Consider the following 19,661-nt stretch of genomic DNA (forward strand, 5'->3'; position numbering starts at 1 on the left):
TGAGGACACTGGGAGTGATTGACGACACTGGGAGTGATTGACGACACTGGGAGTGACTGATGACACTGGGAGTGATTGATGACACTGGGAGTGATTGTTGACACTGGGAGAGATTGTTGACACTGGGAGTGATTGACGACACTGGGAGTGATTGTTGACACTGGGAGTGATTGTTGACACTGGGAGTGATTGATGATGACACTGGGAGTGATTGACGACACTGGGAGTGATTGATGACACTGGGAGAGATTGTTGACACTGGGAGTGATTGACGACACTGGGAGTGATTGACGACACTGGGAGTGATTGATGACACTGGGAGAGATTGTTGACACTGGGAGTGATTGACGACACTGGGAGTGATTGATGACACTGGGAGTGATTGTTGACACTGGGAGTGATTGTTGACACTGGGAGTGATTGACGACACTGGGAGAGATTGTTGATACTGGGAGTGATTGACGACACTGGGAGTGATTGTTGACTCTGGGAGTGATTGATGACACTGGGAGTGATTGTCGACACTGGGAGTGATTGTCGACACTGGGAGTGATTGATGACACTGGGAGTGACTGTTGACACTGGGAGAGATTGACGACACTGGGAGTGATTGACGACACTGGGAGTGATTGACGACACTGAGAGTGATTGATGACACTGGGAGTGATTGTTGACACTGGGAGTGATTGACGACACTGGGAGAGATTGTTGACACTGGGAGTGATTGACGACACTGGGAGTGATTGATGACACTGGGAGTGATTGTTGACACTGGGAGTGATTGTTGACACTGGGAGTGATTGACGACACTGGGAGAGATTGTTGATACTGGGAGTGATTGACGACACTGGGAGTGATTGTTGACTCTGGGAGTGATTGATGACACTGGGAGTGATTGTCGACACTGGGAGTGATTGTCGACACTGGGAGTGATTGATGACACTGGGAGTGACTGTTGACACTGGGAGAGATTGACGACACTGGGAGTGATTGACGACACTGGGAGTGATTGACGACACTGAGAGTGATTGATGACACTGGGAGTGATTGATGACACTGGGAGTGACTGTTGACACTGGGAGAGATTGACGACACTGGGAGTGATTGACGACACTGGGAGTGACTGATGACACTGGGAGTGATTGATGACACTGGGAGTGATTGTTGACACTGGAAGTGATTATTGACACTGGGAGTGATTGATGACACTGGGAGAGATTGTTGACACTGGGAGTGATTGACGACACTGGGAGTGATTGTTGACACTGGGAGTGATTGTTGACACTGGGAGTGATTGATGATGACACTGGGAGTGATTGACGACACTGGGAGTGATTGATGACACTGGGAGAGATTGTTGACACTGGGAGTGATTGACGACACTGGGAGTGATTGACGACACTGGGAGTGATTGAGGACACTGGGAGGATTGAGGACACTGGGAGTGATTGACGACACTGGGAGTGATTGACGACACTGGGAGTGACTGATGACACTGGGAGTGATTGATGACACTGGGAGTGATTGTTGACACTGGGAGAGATTGTTGACACTGGGAGTGATTGACGACACTGGGAGTGATTGTTGACACTGGGAGTGATTGTTGACACTGGGAGTGATTGATGATGACACTGGGAGTGATTGACGACACTGGGAGTGATTGATGACACTGGGAGAGATTGTTGACACTGGGAGTGATTGACGACACTGGGAGTGATTGACGACACTGGGAGTGATTGATGACACTGGGAGAGATTGTTGACACTGGGAGTGATTGACGACACTGGGAGTGATTGATGACACTGGGAGTGATTGTTGACACTGGGAGTGATTGTTGACACTGGGAGTGATTGACGACACTGGGAGAGATTGTTGATACTGGGAGTGATTGACGACACTGGGAGTGATTGTTGACTCTGGGAGTGATTGATGACACTGGGAGTGATTGTCGACACTGGGAGTGATTGTCGACACTGGGAGTGATTGATGACACTGGGAGTGACTGTTGACACTGGGAGAGATTGACGACACTGGGAGTGATTGACGACACTGGGAGTGATTGACGACACTGAGAGTGATGGATAACACTGGGAGTGATTGATGACACTGGGAGTGATTGATGTTGACACTGGGAGTGATGGACGACACTGGGAGTGATTGACGACACTGGGAGTGATTGACGACACTGGGAGTGATTGTTGACACTGGGAGTGATTGTTGACACTGGGAGTGATTGATGACACTGGCAGTGATTGTTGACACGAAGTGATTGTTGACACTGGGAGTGATTGTGGACACTGGGAGTGATTGATGACACTGGGAGTGATTGATGACACTGGGAGTGATTGTTGACACTGGGAGTGATTGTTGGCACTGGGAGTGATGGACAACACTGGGAGTGATGGACGACACTGGGAGTGATTGTTGACACTGGGAGTGATGGATGACATTGGGAGTGATTGTTGACACTGGGAGTGATTGATGACACTGGGAGTGATTGTTGACACTGGGAGTCATTTTTGACACTGGGAGTGATTGATGACACTGGGAGTGATTGTTGACACTGGGAGTGATTGTTGACACTGGGAGTGATTGACGACACTGGGAGTGATTGTTGACACTGGGAGTGATTGACGACACTGGGAGTGATTGTTGACACTGGGAGTGATTGATGACACTGGGAGTGATTGTTGACACTGGGAGTGATTGTTGACACTGGGAGTGATTGATGACACTGGGAGTGATTGATGTCTCACTGGGAGTGATTGTCGACACTGCGAGTGATTGATGACACTGGGAGTGATTGACGACACTGGGAGTGATTGACGACACTGGGAGTGGTTGATGTCTCACTGGGAGTGATTGTCGACACTGGGAGTGATTGAGGACACTGGGAGTGATTGATGACACTGGGAGTGATTGACGACACTTGGAGTGATTGTTGACACTGGGAGTGATTGACGACACTGGGAGTGATTGACGACACTGGGAGTGATTGTTGACACTGGGAGTGATTGACGACACTGGGAGTGATTGTTGACACTGGGAGTGATTGACGACACTGGGAGTGATTGTTGACACTGGGAGTGATTGTTGACACTGGGAGTGATTGTGGACACTGTGAGTGATTGACGACACTGGGAGTGATTGACGACACTGGGAGTGATTGTTGACACTGGGAGTGATTGACGACACTGGGAGAGATTGTCGACACTGGGAGTGATTGACGACACTGGGAGTGATTGTGGAGACTGGGAGTGATTGACGACACTGGGAGTGATTGACGACACTGGGAGTGATTGTTGACACTGGGAGTGATTGTCGATACTGGGAGAGATTGTCGACACTGGGAGTGATTGATGCCTCACTGGATGGCCACAATGGAAATGATTTCACTCTCCAACACCAACAGGCCTCACTTTGATGAACTGAATATTCACATACAATGAAGCCTTAATAGCAATGGAGAACACATCCCATGACGTTGCTGAGAAGCAGCAATTCCATGAGGATGGTGACATTAAACTATTATCTCATCATAGCCACTTAAAGCAGGTCATAGTTATTCTGTATATTTTGGGCTGTTAGAAATCTGTTGCAACAGGCAGTGCGCTCCGATGCTGTTGCTTGTTCAGCCCAGCCTGGCATTTTACCAGGGTGGGAGCAGGAGGCCTATTCAGGGTTAGCATCAAAACCAGCAGCACTTGGGAGGGCTTCCAGGTGCTTCAGTGAAAGGATGAGCGGATGGAAAATGCGTGACTTTCCTTGTAAGTAAACAATGACCGCAGCTCACATCGAGCACCTCACCAACAGCCCCACAGTATAGAGCACCTCACCAACAGCCCCACAGTATAGGGCACCTCACAAACAGCCCCACAGTATAGAGCACCTCACAAACAGCCCCACAGTATAGAGCACCTCACAAACAGCCCCACAGTATAGAGCACCTCACAAACAGCCCCACAGTATACAGCACCTCACAAACAGCCCCACAGTATAGAGCACCTCACAAACAGCCCCACAGTATACAGCACCTCACAAACAGCCCCACAGTATAGAGCACCTCACAAACAGCCCCACAGTATACAGCACCTCACAAACAGCCCCACAGTATAGAGCACCTCACAAACAGCCCCACAGTATACAGCACCTCACAAACAGCCCCACAGTATAGAGCACCTCACAAACAGCCCCACAGTATAGAGCACCTCACAAACAGCCCCACAGTATAGAGCACCTCACAAACAGCCCCACAGTATAGAGCACCTCACAAACAGCCCCACAGTATAGAGCACCTCACCAACAGCCCCACAGTAAACAGCACCTCACAAACAGCCCCACAGTATAGAGCGCCTCACAAACAGCCCCACAGTATAGAGCACCTCACAAACAGCCCCACAGTATAGAGCACCTCACAAACAGCGCCACAGTGTAGAGCGCCTCACAAACAGCCCCACAGTATAGAGCACCTCACAAACAGCCCCACAGTATAGAGCACCTCACCAACAGCCCCACAGTATACAGCACCTCACAAACAGCCCCACAGTATAGAGCGCCTCACAAACAGCCCCACAGTATAGAGCACCTCACAAACAGCCCCACAGTATAGAGCGCCTCACAAACAGCCCCACAGTATAGAGCACCTCACAAACAGCCCCACAGTATAGAGCACCTCACAAACAGCCCCACAGTATAGAGGACCTCATCAACAGCCCCACAGTATAGAGCACCTCACAAACAGCGCCACAGTATAGAGCACCTCACAAACAGCCCCACAGTATAGAGCACCTCACAAACAGCCCCACAGTATAGAGCACCTCACAAACAGCCTCACAGTATAGAGCACCTCACAAACAGCCCCACAGTATAGAGCACCTCACAAACAGCCTCACAGTATAGAGCACCTCACAAACAGCCCCACAGTATAGAGCACCTCACAAACAGCCCCACAGTATAGAGCACCTCACAAACAGCCCCACAGTATAGAGCACCTCACAAACAGCCCCACAGTATAGAGCGCCTCACAAAGAGCCCCACAGTATAGAGCGCCTCACAAACAGCCCCACAGTATAGAGCACCTCACAAACAGCCCCACAGTATAGAGCACCTCACTAACAGCTCCACAGTATAGAGCACCTCACAAACAGCCCCACAGTATAGAGCACCTCACAAACAGCCCCACAGTATAGAGCACCTCACTAACAGCTCCACAGTATAGAGCACCTCACAAACAGCCCCACAGTATAGAGCACCTCACAAACAGCCCCACAGTATAGAGCACCTCACAAACAGCCCCACAGTATAGAGCACCTCACAAACAGCCCCACAGTATAGAGCACCTCACTAACAGCTCCACAGTATAGAGCACCTCACAAACAGCCCCACAGTATAGAGCACCTCACAAACAGCCCCACAGTATAGAGCACCTCACAAACAGCCCCACAGTATAGAGCACCTCACAAACAACGCCACAGTATAGAGCACCTCACAAACAGCCCCACAGTATAGAGCACCTCACAAACAGCCCCACAGTATAGAGCACCTCACAAACAGCCTCACAGTACAGAGCACCTCACAAACAGCCCCACAGTATACAGCACCTCACAAACAGCCCCACAGTATAGAGCACCTCACAAACAGCCCCACAGTATAGAGCACCTCACAAACAGCCTCACAGTATAGAGCGCCTCACAAACAGCCCCACAGTATAGAGCACCTCACAAACAGCCCCACAGTATAGAGCACCTCACAAACAGCCCCACAGTATAGAGCACCTCACAAACAGCCCCACAGTATAGAGCACCTCACAAACAGCCCCACAGTATACAGCACCTCACAAACAGCCCCACAGTATACAGCGCCTCACAAACAGCCCCACAGTATAGAGCACCTCACAAACAGCCCCACGATATTGTTGCTATCACGGAGACATGGTTGAGGGAGGGTCAGGACTGGCAGCTCAATATTCCGGGGTATAGAATCTTCAGGCGAGACAGAGGGGGGTGTAAAAGGGGAGGGGGTGCTGCAATATTAATTAAGGAGTCAATTACTGCTGTAAGGAGGGATGATATATTAGCGGGTTCCTCTAATGAGGCCATATGGGTAGAACTTAAAAACAAAAAGGGGGCAAGCACTTTGCTGGGAGTGTACTATAGGCCCCCAAACAGTCAGGGGGAGATAGAGGAACAGATATGTAGGCAAATCTCCGAGAAGTGCGAAAATAATAGGGTAATAATAGTGGGGGATTTCAACTTCCCCAATATAAATTGGGACAGTCAGAGTGTGAAAGGCTTAGAGGGTGCAGAATTCTTAAAGTGCATCCAGGAGAGCTTTTTGAGCCAACATGTAGAAAGTCCTACAAGAGAGGGGGCGGTACTGGACCTAATTCTGGGGAATGTAGCCGGGCAAGTGGTGGAAGTGTCAGTAGGAGAGCATTTTGGCGACAGTGACCACAATTCGGTGAGATTTAAGGTGGTCATGGAAAAAGACAAAGACGGCCCGGAAATAAGGGTTCTAAATTGGGGGAAGGCCGATTTTAATATGATAAGGCAGGATCTGGCCAAAGTGGACTGGGAGCAGCTGCTTATAGGAAAATCCACATCAAAACAGTGGGAGACTTTCAGAAGGGAAACAGAGAGAGTACAACGCCAACATGTTCCTGTAAAGGTCAAGGGTGGGACCAACAAGCAAAGGGAACCTTGGATGACAAGGGATATACAAAAATGCATTAGAAATAAGAGGGGGGCTTTTGGCAGTTACAAAAGACTAAAGACAGAAGAAGTCCTAGAGGAGTATAAAAAGTGCAGGGGCATACTTAAAAAAGAAATTAGGAGGGCGAGGAGGGGCCATGAAATAACACTGGCGAGCAAAATAAAGGAAAATCCTAAGATGTTTTATAAGTATATTAAGGGCAAGAGGATAACCAGGGAAAGGGTAGGGCCCATTAGGGACCAAAGTGGCAATCTGTGTGTAGAGCCAGAGGATGTAGGCGGGGTTTTAAATGAATTTTTTGCATCTGTGTTCACTATGGAGAAAGACGATGCAGACATAGAAATCGGGCAAGGGGACTGTGACATACTTGAACATATTAGCATCGAGAGGGAGGAGGTGCTAGCGGTTTTAGCGGGCCAAAAAGTGGATAAATCCCCAGGCCCGGACGAGATGTATCCCAGGCTGCTGTGGGAGGCAAGGGAGGAGATTGCAGGGGCTCTGACACTAATTTTCAGAACCTCTCTGGCCACAGGGGATGTACCAGAGGACTGGAGAACAGCTAACGTAGTACCATTATTCAAGAAGGGTAGCAGGGATAAACCAGGGAATTACAGGCCAGTGAGTCTAACATCTGTGGTGGGGAAATTATTGGAAAAAATTCTGAGGGACAAAATTAATCTCCACTTGGAGAGGCAAGGATTAATCGGGGATAGTCAGCATGGCTTTGTCAAGGGTAAATCATGTCTAACAAATCTGATCGAATTTTTCGAGGGGGTGACTAGTGGGGTGGATGAGGGAAATGCTGTGGATGTGGTGTACATGGACTTCAGTAAAGCTTTTGACAAAGTCCCGCATAGGAGACTGGTCAAGAAGGTAAGAGCCCATGGGATCCAGGGTGCCTTGGCGCGTTGGATCCTAAACTGGCTGAGTGGCAGGAGGCAGAGGGTGATGGTCGAAGGTTGCTTTTGTGACTGGAAGCCTGTGTCCAGTGGGGTACCTCAGGGATCGGTGCTGGGTCCCTTATTGTTTGTGATCTACATAAATGATTTGGATGAAAATGTAAAAGATATGATCAGTAAGTTCGCAGATGACACGAAAATTGGTGGGGTGGTAAATTGCGAGGAGGAAAGCCTCCGGCTACAGGACGATATAAACGGGTTGGTCAGATGGGCGGAAAAGTGGCAAATGGAATTTAACCCTGAAAAGTGCGAGGTGATGCATTTTGGATGGACAAATAAGGCAAGGGAATACACAATGAGTGGTAGGACCCTAGGGAGTACAGAGGGTCAGAGGGACCTTGGTGTACATGTACATAGATCCCTGAAGGCAGCGGAGCAGGTAGATAAGGTGGTTAAAAAGGCATATGGGATACTTGCCTTCATTAGCCGAGGCATAGAATATAAGAGCAGGGAGGTTATGATGGAGCTGTACAAAACGCTGGTGAGGCCACAGCTGGAGTACTGTGTGCAGTTCTGGTCGCCTCACTATAGGAAGGATGTGATTGCTTTGGAGAGGGTGCAGAGAAGATTCACCAGGATGTTACCTGGGATGGAGCGCCTCAGCTATGAAGAGAGGCTGGACAGGCTGGAGTTGTTTTCCTTGGAGCAGAGAAGGCTGAGGGGGGACCTGATTGAGGTGTACAAAATAATGAGGGGCATAGATAGGGTAGATAAAGAGGAACTTTTCCCCTTAGTGGGGGGGTCAATAACAAGGGGGCATAGATTCAGGGTAAGGGGCAGGAGATTTAGAGGGGATTTGAGGAGGAACTTTTTCACCCAGAGGGTGGTTGGAATGTGGAACTCAATGCCTGAAAGGGTGGTGGAGGCAGGAACCCTCACAACATTCAAGAAGCATTTGGATGAGCACTTGAAATGCCATTGCATACAAGGCTATGGACCAAATGCTGGAAAATGGGATTAGACTGGACAGGGATGGATGGGCGGCGCAGACACGATGGGCCGAAGGGCCTCTTTCTGTGCTGTAAAACTCTATGACTCTATGACTCTATGACTAATATACAGCACCTCACAAACAGCTCCACAGTATAGAGCACCTCACCAACAGCCCCACAGTATAGAGCACCTGACAAACAGCCCCACAGTATAGAGCGCCTCACAAACAGCGCCACAGTATAGAGCGCCTCACAAACAGCTGCTGAGGGAGATATAATGACAGTGAGTTTCAATGATCGGCAGAGCTGAACAACACTCTTTGAATTTCACATTAACGCCTCAGAAGCTGAATCCTTTTCGACAATGTTCAATTGTGCAATTCCTTTCCCATTGACAGCAGCTGATTTGGAGTTTTTCTCTGGGATGTTGGCGTCGCTGGCGAGGTTGGCATTTATTGCCCATCCCCAGTTGCCCTGAGAAGGTGATGGTGGGCTGCCTTCTTGGACCACTAGCCGTTTGATACAACTGAGGTGCTTGTTTGAGGGCAGCTGAGAGTCAACCACGTTGGTGTGGGACTGGAGTCACATATATGCCCAGACCGGGTAAGGTTTCCTTCCCTAAGGGGCATTAGTGAACCAGTTGAGTTTTTATGACAATTTGACAGCTTCATGGTCTCTTTTACTGAGACTGGATTTTTATTACTGAATTCAAATTCTCAAACTCTCATAGTTGGATTGAGAACTCATATTCTCTGAATTATTAGCCCTGCTACGAGTCTGTCGTACCCAGTTTTTAAGCTTGTTGTAATACACTGTGATGTCTATGATTCTCTTCCTATAACAGAAGCAGCTCAAGTACAAGTGGTTCTATCACACCCTGCTGCTTCTTGCCTGTGGATTCTACTCCATTTACACCGTCTCTCAGATTTCACAGCACCGAGAATAGACTACATTTAGCCATTCGCACACGTTCAGTATTAGGAAAGGCACGACTCACAACTTTTTTCTTATTTTGAATTGTTATTCTCTGCGGTCCTGAAGTCATTGCTGCCTTGCTGGAGCACAGTTACACGGGCACCAACTGCCCTCTGGTACCTTGCCCGTGTAACCGTTCTTCAGTTGAGTGTCGGAGGCGATTCAATTGTCACAGCTGAACCTGATCCCTGCCCTCAGGCGACATCTTCACGTTCCCATCTCCTGGCAGGAGTCAACGGATTGTCACCAGAAGGGAGAACCATGGTTGGCTTCTCTCTTCCCCAGCCTAGAGGTTCTGAGGCTAATTGTAGCACGCGGTCACAGTCCCGACTGAGGTCAGCGAACTCTGCACAGACCAGGAATCAAACCTAGGACCTTCCTGTCTGTATGGATCAGAACCACATCGGGTGGTGCCTTTACATACTGAGCTGTCAGCAATTCGCCACTTTATTTTCTAGCCACGTGATCTGCTGTGCTGACCGGGGAAGGCCCATGGAGACCAGCAATGTGGAAATCGCTCGCTTGCAGACAGAAAAATGGCAAGGGCAGCGGCATTTATCTTTGCTGCTGCCGCTGGAGGTGCTGGAGTTCAAGACCAGCCTTGAAGGCTCCTGAAGCTGTGGTATTGCTTTACTTATCTTACGGCAATGCAGCAGAACTTGGTGCTTGCAACACGGGGCAGGAGGTGCAGTATTGTACAAAGTATATGTGTATGTGTTTAGATTGTTGTACTTGTTTACGGGCAAAGTTGGGATTATGAGTTTTTGGATCATAAGAGACCTGTGTAATAGTCCAGGGGAAGGTCCTGCTGGGTTGAGTAACCTGGTGAGAGATTATATCCTTGCACGGATTCATGATCTTTACTTCTTCTATTGTAGCTACTTAATAAACCCTTTATACTTTGGAACAAAGCACCCTCTAGTCTCTTTGTACAAAAGACCGAACCTTGCATAAATTACTCGGCTGAGATAAGCTAATTCAGCACAGGCTCACGGTGGAACCCGCAATGTTCCTGTTCAGTACGGTCCACTACACACACGATTTACCAACTAAACCATCTCCCATACTTTATTAACATCTTAAATAGGTGGGATGCGAGTGTATGAACGCTCCACGTGTTTGTCTCAAACTCCTGTGCTATTTTAGCGGAGTTGGTGACTTATTTCAGGGCCGTTCAGGGGTGATGTCAGGAAACACTTCTTCACACAAAAGGTAGTGGAAATCTGCAACTCTCTCCCCCAAAAAACTGAGATTGATAGATTTTTGTTAGGCAAGGGTATTAAGGGTTACTGAACCAACACGGGCGATAAGACACAGATCAACCCTGATCTAATTGAATGACGGAACAGGCTTGAGGGGCTGAATGGCCTCCTCCTGTTCCTATTTATTTTAATAGCCAAGAAAGGAGTTTCAGATGATCGTATTAAGTTATCGTACATTTATGTCCCATAGAATAATTTCAGTGCTGATGTTATCAAAGCATTGCCTTGTATGTGAGTATAACACGTGTATAACGTGTGTATGACATGAGTATAACACATGTGGCAATTGCATGTCTTCAGTGCCCTGTGCATGGGCCAGGCTTTCATGTCTTGCACACTGAACGTCAAATGCACTTTGTTAGACATGTTGTGAAAGTGTCGCCATTTGTTTGATGGGAGGTCACAGGGGGGGTCAGAGGTTAAAATCGACAGGGCCTTGCTTCCATTCCCGACTTCCAGGTGCACCGCCCACTGCAGGCCACCCCATGCATCGGTCCCGCCCGTGGTTACGACCGATCCCTCACCGTCTAGCTCTCACTCAGGGAACACAATGTGGGTTAGGTGTGAGCGGGCTGCAGAGAATGCAGACTTACAGCTAAACCTTTATAAATCACTGGAGTCGTGTGACTAACTCTGGGCACCGCACTATAGGAAGGATGTCAAGGCCTTGGAGAGGGTGCGGAGGAGATTTGCTAGAATGGTATCGGGGATGAGGGACTTCAGTTATGTGGAGAGACTGGAGAAGCTGGGGTTGTTCTCCTTACAACAGAGAAGGTTAAGAGAAGATTTGATAGAGGTGTTCAAAATGATCAATTTTGAAGAGGAAGCTGGATAAACACATGAGGCAGAAAGGACTAGAGGGATATGTTGATAGGGTGAGGTGGAGAGGGTGGGCAGAGGCTCGTGTGGAGCAGAAACACCGGCACGGAGCAGTTGGGCCGAATGGCCTGTTTCTGTGCTGTACAATCTATATTACAGCCCGTCAAAGGTCACCACCTTCAGGCGGAGAGGGAAGGAAGGAAAAAAGAAAAGTAAGAAACAGCTTTACGGCAGATTGTCCAATCACTCCCCGGAACAGGTTTCTATGTGATGTGCAAGCAAATTAGTCTGTTTAATGCTTGTAAAGTGACCCAGAGAATGACCTCTGCAGTACATAATATCTCGAATATGGTGTATCATTAACACACCCACAGCAGCAGCCACCACAAGCAATAATGGCCTGTGTTAGCTCGAGGAAGACTCAGATAAACAATCTCTCAGCAGCCAATAAATGAAGCAGTAATTTAATTTCCCTTATTCTTCTTGCCAAAGTGACATTTCACTAAAAGTGTGTTATCTGCTTTCACTAATAGCAACACCACAGGCCGAGAAGTGACATTTATAAAAATCCCTGCTAATGTTTTGTTGACTATTTGCCATTTTATCGCCCAGTGAGCAAGTAATTCATAATTAATATAATTATATACATGGCAGCCAGAGGACAAGGGATTTTTATGTCAAAACATTAACTAAGTCTGTGGAGTAAAAAGGTTTGTGCGTGAAGAGAAGGATTAAAATAATTTGTTCAGCCATTAACAGCAGAACAGGGAGGAGTAGAGCAAGCTACCTGATACACAAGGGTCTGAGTGGAGCAAGTTGCTTCAAATTAAATTATGGCAGAAAAAATCTGGGAGCGGGAAGGGCATGAGACAGATACTGAAGATGAACAAGAATTGTGATTTTCTGCAGAGGGACACGATAAAAATAGAGATCCTGTGCAGCTGACCCACCAGTTTAATAATTTTCACATTTCCCAGTGACCCCCTGTAAATACTGACACACTCCCAGTGACCCCCTGTAAATACTGACACACTCCCGGGGACTCCCTGTAAATACCGACACACTCCCGGGGACCCCCTGTAAACACTGACACACTCCCGGGGACCCCCTGTAAATACTGACACACTCCCCGGGGACCCCCTGTAAACACTGACACACTCCCGGGGACCCCCTGTAAATACTGACACACTCCCCGGTGACCCCCTGTAAACACTGACACACTCCCGGGGACCCCCTGTAAATACTGACACACTCCCCGGGGACCCCCTGTAAACACTGACACACTCCCGGGGACCCCCTGTAAATACTGACACACTCCCCGGGGACCCCCTGTAAACACTGACACACTCCCGGGGACCCCCTGTAAATACTGACACACTCCCGGGGACCCCCTGTAAACACCGACCCGCTCCCGGGACCCCCTGTAAACACTGACACACTCCCGGGGACCCACTGTAAATACTGACACACTCCCCGGGGACCCCCTGTAAATACTGACACACTCCCGGGGACCCCCTATAAATACCGACACACTCCCGGGGGACCCCCCTGTAAACACTGACACACTCCCGGGGACCCACTGTAAATACTGACACACTCCCCGGGGACCCCCTATAAATACTGACACACTCCCGGGGACTCCCTGTAAATACCGACACACTCCCGGGGGACCCCCCTGTAAACACTGACACACTCCCGGGGACCCCCTGTAAATACTGACACACTCCCGGGGACCCCCTGTAAACACTGACCCACTCCCGGGGACCCCCTGTAAACACTGGCACACTCCCGGGGACCCCCTGTAAACACTGACACACTCCCGGGGACCCCCTGTAAATACCGCCACACTCCCGGGGACCCCCTGTAAATACTGACACACTCCCGGGGACCCCCTGTAAATACTGATACACTCCCGGGGGACCCCCCTGTAAACACTGACACACTCCCGGGGACCCCCTGTAAATACTGACACACTCCCGGGGGACCCCCCCTGTAAACACTGACACACTCCCGGGGACCCCCTGTAAATACTGACACACTCCCGGGGACCCCCTATAAATACCGACACACTCCCGGGGACCCCCTGTAAATACCGACACACTCCCCGGGACCCCCTGTAAATACCGACACATTCCCAGGGACATCCTGTAAATACTGACACACTCCCGGGGACCCCCTGTAAATACTGACACACTCCCGGGGACATCCTGTAAATACTGACACACTCCCGGGGACCCACTGTAAATACTGACACACTCCCGGGGACCCCCTGTAAATACTGACACACTCCCGGGGACCCCCTGTAAATACTGACACACTCCCGGGGAACCCCTGTAAATACTGACACACTCCCGGGGACCCCGTGTAAACACTGACACACCCCCGGGGACCCCCTGTAAATACTGACACACTCCCGGGGACCCCCTGTAAATACTGACACACTCCCGGGGACCCCCTGTAAATACTGACACACTCCCGGGGACCCCCTGTAAATACTGACACACTCCCAGGGACCCCCTGTAAATACTGACACACTCCCGGGGACCCCCTGTAAATACTGACACACTCCCGGGGACCCCCTGTAAATACTGACACACTCCCGGGGACCCCCTGTAAATACTGACACACTCCCAGGGACCCCCTGTAAATACTGACACACTCCCGGGGACCCCCTGTAAATACTGACACACACCCGGGGAACCCCTGTAAATACTGACACACTCCCGGGGACCCCCTGTAAATACTGACCCACTCCCGGGGACCCCCTGTAAATACTGACACACTCCCGGGGACCCCCTGTAAATACTGACACACTCCCGGGGACCCCCTGTAAATACTGACACACTCCCGGGGACCCCCTGTAAATACTGACACACTCCCGGGGACCCCCTGTAAATACTGACACACTCCCGGGGACCCCCTGTAAATACTGACACACTCCCGGGGACCCCCTGTAAATACTGACACACACCCGGGGAACCCCTGTAAATACTGACACACTCCCGGGGACCCCCTGTAAATACTGACCCACTCCCGGGGACCCCCTGTAAATACTGACACACTCCCAGGGACCCCCTGTAAATACTGACACACTCCCGGGGACCCCCTGTAAATACTGACACACACCCGGGGAACCCCTGTAAATACTGACACACTCCCGGGGACCCCCTGTAAATACTGACACACTCCCAGGGACCCCCTGTAAATACTGACACACTCCCGGGGACCCCCTGTAAATACTGACACACTCCCGGGGACCCCCTGTAAATACTGACACACTCCCGGGGAACCCCTGTAAATACTGACACACTCCCGGGGACCCCCTGTAAATACTGACACACACCCGGGGAACCCCTGTAAATACTGACACACTCCCGGGGACCCCCTGTAAATACTGACCCACTCCCGGGGACCCCCTGTAAATACTGACACACTCCCGGGGACCCCCTGTAAATACTGACACACTCCCAGGGACCCCCTGTAAATACTGACACACTCCCGGGGACCCCCTGTAAATACTGACACACACCCGGGGAACCCCTGTAAATACTGACACACTCCTAGGGACCCCCTGTAAATACTGACACACTCCCAGGGACCCCCTGTAAATACTGACACACTCCCGGCGACCCCCTGTAAATACTGACACATACCCAGAGAACCCCCTGATAGTGATAGCTACCAAAAGATTGCAGTATATTTTTTTTATCAGTGTACAATAACAGAAATAATATATTATAGTCAATGTTACAGGGAAATCTATAAATATAAAGCTTAGCCTACATCTATAACTCCTCAATTGTCAGACTTGAATGTGTATGACATGCACCTGGTTGTCTCCAATATCATTTCATAACACACCAACAAACCACAGATCTACAGATATGCACCTGTACATACTTCCTTCACATGTAATTCTGGACAAGGGAGCGGAATGACTCCTGAACCCAAGCATGTTCACGGGCAACATCCATATATATGCCAGCGCCAACCAAGCTCGACACCAAATTCCCGAATAATATGGGCACTGCCCCTTTAAGATGCCACCTTTGCTAATGCCCATAACCGTAATTCCACTAATTGGATTAGATTGGACCGGTGGATGAAAGATGAAGGAAAACATGCTGATGGGATATGGGAAGACGGTGGGTAAACGTGATTAGGGCTCTCGAGTGGAGGGTAAGCTCCAGCACGGGTTGGTTGGGCCGAATGCCATGTTGTTATTTCTACGTATTTCTGTGCAGTCGGTGGAGGGAATCACTTTATAAAGGAGAGTGGAAATCTGGAACATTTTGACAGACCTAAAAAACTCCATTGTATTCCTACAATCAGCGTGACGTCATCTGTTTATGTCAGCCCTGACATTAATAAATAACAATTTGGCTAACATAAGCTCCATTGTTATCTTTAACTTGCATTTCTCTTCTAGCACCTTCCTGTGCAGATCCCCCTGGAGTCAAACCCCCGGCGCAATCAACTTAAGCTATATCCGCGTATTACTTCTAAATCTGTGATCCGCAATACTGTACAACCCCAACACTTGGGCAGATACTACTGGATGGCGTAAAGAATCTTTGAGCAGTCGTTGACTGTTCAGTAGAGTGTGGCTCCACGACCGTCAGCTGCCCTCCAGCACCTGGCCTGTGGCTGTTCTGTATCTGAGCCTAGACAATGTGGGGGGTAGGGGTCTCGCAGTTGCGCCTGATCCTGTTCACATGTAAGGTTCACACCCCGAACACCACCCACCTCCACTTTACAGCAAGAGTCACTGGGTGGCAACCAGAGTGGGATCTCAGGGTGACTCCCCTCTCCCTCCCTAGCCCAGTGGTGCTGAGTCCAACTGTAGCCCCTCCCCCCTAACACCGCCTGGCTGAGATCTGCTCTCTCAGCACAAACCAAGGATGAAACTTTGGGGCTTTCTTGTTCTGTATAGCTTGGTACCCAGCATGCAGCGTTCCTCTCTACTGAGCCATGAAGAGAAAACCAAACAAGAGTCGGTTTATATTGTTGACAAGTTAAATATTGGTGCGATAAAACTCTTACAGTGGACCAGTAATAATGCTTTCATCAGGAATACCTATTGGAGGGGAAGGCAGTTCGGTTGGCCAAGCTCCGAGAGCTGTTCGCCAATCAGCACCAACCAATCAGGCCTCTGAAACCTGCGACTAGGAAGCTGACACTCTCTCTGATTTACTTGCTATTTGCCCTCTTTCCCTGTATGGAATTGTCCGAAATGGCAGTCTGCTGTCCACATGACCTCTGCTTGACAGCAGACTGCCATTTTGGACAATTCCAAATTGGCCCCTTACTCAATGGAAGGAACTGCCTTCCTCTCCAATAGTTATAAGTGCAGGCCTTACTTCAGTCGTGAAATTAGGCTCCTGCGCCCACCTCCGACCCAGATGCCCAAATCCATTTAGACCAGTCAGAGTTTGCGATGCGAGAGCTCTGACTGGCATATCCGGGTCTTGAGCGGCCTAAGCAGCGGTCCTTAAAGGGAGCGCTGGAAGACGCTCAAAAATTGGCCACAAAATTTCCTGAAATGCGCTTTTTTGTGGAGCCGGAAGAAGCAGGAACACGCCTTCTGGTTCAGCAACACCAGTGCAGGCAGCTGATGAGCTGCCCTCCCGATCACCTCCTCGGGCTCTCTCATAGGGAAACCTATTCTACAAAATTGCCTGCAAATGTTACAACCAGACCTACTTATCAATGTCTCTCATCCCTGGGAGCAGACATTTTGTACAGCTGTCCCTCTGATCATCACAAAGCTCTAGTGACGGAACGGACAGGGATGGTGGCGTGCGCAGTGCAAACCAAGTTCACAGCATTACTAAAGCAAACTGTGAAAATGTTATCACGCAAAACAGCTACTCCCCGGGCTGACCAAAGCCATCAGTTTTAAAGCTTCATGCAACAAGGGGTAACCGAGAAACATTAAGGTCTTTGTTCCTTTAAAATAATGGGTAATGGAAGTTCACATGAATGAATTGAGTATTTGTACGCTAAAACTGCAGGGTCATGTCCAGTCGACTGGTATTCCACCATCCATTACACGTTTACCACAGGAAGCCATGTACCTGATGTGACCGATTCTATGGGATAACTACAACAGGCAGAGCGTTCATCAGTCATGTGACTATTCAATAGAAAATGATTCTTTGAACCTGTGGTGTCCGTTGAACACCCTTCCCCTGCCACGATCCTGATTCCATTCCTCTTCCTACTCCTCCTTTGCCCGTTGGGACGAACCTATTACATTTCTGTTACTTTCTGACTGATCATGTACAGTTCCATGGAATTATCTCTTTCTTGGAGGAGCTGATTAATTATAAAAAAGTAATTACTTTGTACTTTCCCTGAAATAACTCACCACATCCTTTGTCTGCTGATAGGTCGGTCACATTTACTCTAAAGGCAATTCCACGGCATCATCACAGGGTGAAAGGTAAGAAATTACTTATTAACCCTCAAGGTGCTTCTCACAGTTTTTCCCCTTAAACCATTTTGTGACATTAAAGCAGATTAAATGTTAAAGTGACAAATCAGTGTCGGCCTGGAGCGAGCCTTGTCTCAGAGGCAGCAATCCCGCCGCTGGGTCAGAAAGTGCAGGGTTCAAACCCTGCTGTCAGACACTCCACTGACCAGTGAGTGGAGACCGGCGCTCCGGATTGGAATTCCGGGTTAACATCCAGCAGGATCCTCACGTCCGGTGGGTGGCCCCCCTCTCCACCCCCATATCGTATGAGTTGTGGGAATCCATAAAGCCCTCCGCTGTACAGGAATAACACTCCCTATCGGGTGGGATAAAGATGATGACGGCCATGGGAGGAGCGTCCACGTCGCAGCCCGTCAGACTGTTAATCAGCCCGCAAATCCTCCCACTGCTTCGCGCTGTTCCACAAGGGAAGAGAGCGAAGATACAAAGACAACAACTGCAGCTCCCAATGTGATGTTCGGTCTTTAAAGCTCCTTTTCACTGAACTGTAACACTGATAAGAACAGGCCACTTCCTAATCACTGAAGACAATCAAACAAGTGTGATGGTGAAAGGTGATGAATCAGGGACACATCCCATTCACCCTTATTGAGGGTCAAATTTCAACACTCCCAGATCCCCACCACTTGTTTGCCAAAATATTCCCGGGTAGTATTTTCAGCTTTCAATTTCCTCCCCTCCTGCCCGGTTTCATCCTGGGCTTTGCTCCACAAGCTTTTGCTCTGTGTTCGTGCTTCTTTGGCGAGGCTGGACAGTGAGTGCTGGCGGGCTGTTCGACCTTGGGGTGCGGGTTGTCTGCACGTTCCAGCAGGGGCGGGGGGGGGGGGGTGGTGGGCGTGGTCACACTGACATCCTTCTCCTCCCTCGGTCACGGGAGCTGAGGAGCAATGGAAATCCTTCTGCTCCCACCCTTGCTGAGCTAAGCTCATTCAGCGGAGAGCGTGGTCTCTCCCCGTGCTCTATGTCTAATCTCCACCCGGGGCAGGAACATCCGGGGAGCCTCCTGTGTAGCTTTTTCTGGATATTGTTAAAATCGAAACACTGCCTGCAATAGTCTGGAGACACTGTAACTGGTGCACTGCTAACTAACACTGTCTATCACAGCACAGTTTATATTTCCATTGAATTTATCCTTAAAAAGCCAAACCATGCCATTGCCCCCCTCGGCTGGATTGCTAACATCTGCCGAGAGGGCTGCCCTGGATCAGTGCTTGGGGGCTGTGCGGAGCTGTTGTGAGGGTTTACCTGCACATGCAGGAGTCCCTGTGGTATCTGAGAGACTTAAAATCTGCTGCAGTCAAAAAGTCGAGAATGAAACCTGGTGAGTCTCTTGCAGCCTTGTCACGTTCCAGTATATTTTTAATCCTTATGCAAGTTAAGTTTTCATTGCTACCCTCTTAAAACGTCAACTATTCTGATACTAAATCAAGTGTTTCTTTGCAAAGTTGAATTGATTTGATGACAGATTGGGCGTGTGATATTAAAGGGAGATTTTTGTAGGAGTAAA

The 19,661-nt window shown here is 49.4% G+C and overlaps 1 protein-coding gene across 10 annotated transcripts in view; it reads right to left on the reverse strand.

Moving 5' to 3' along the window:
• tox2 (TOX high mobility group box family member 2) overlaps positions 1-19,661 on the reverse strand; it is a 293,416-nt gene that overhangs the window by 255,608 nt on the left and 18,147 nt on the right. Inside the window, exon 1 of one of the 10 annotated variants that reach the window (XM_086005923.1) lies at positions 18,029-18,162. The exons of the other annotated variants lie outside the window; for them this stretch is intronic. The gene's annotated coding sequence lies outside the window, so the exon portion shown is untranslated. Of the gene's footprint in view, positions 1-18,028; positions 18,163-19,661 lie in introns of those variants that run through there. 10 annotated transcript variants of the gene reach the window in all.

The sequence above is a fragment of the Somniosus microcephalus genome, chromosome 13, assembly GCF_052327205.1.
Source record: "Somniosus microcephalus isolate GS21.2 chromosome 13, FLI_Smic_1.0, whole genome shotgun sequence".
NCBI classification, from domain to species: domain Eukaryota; kingdom Metazoa; phylum Chordata; class Chondrichthyes; order Squaliformes; family Somniosidae; genus Somniosus; species Somniosus microcephalus.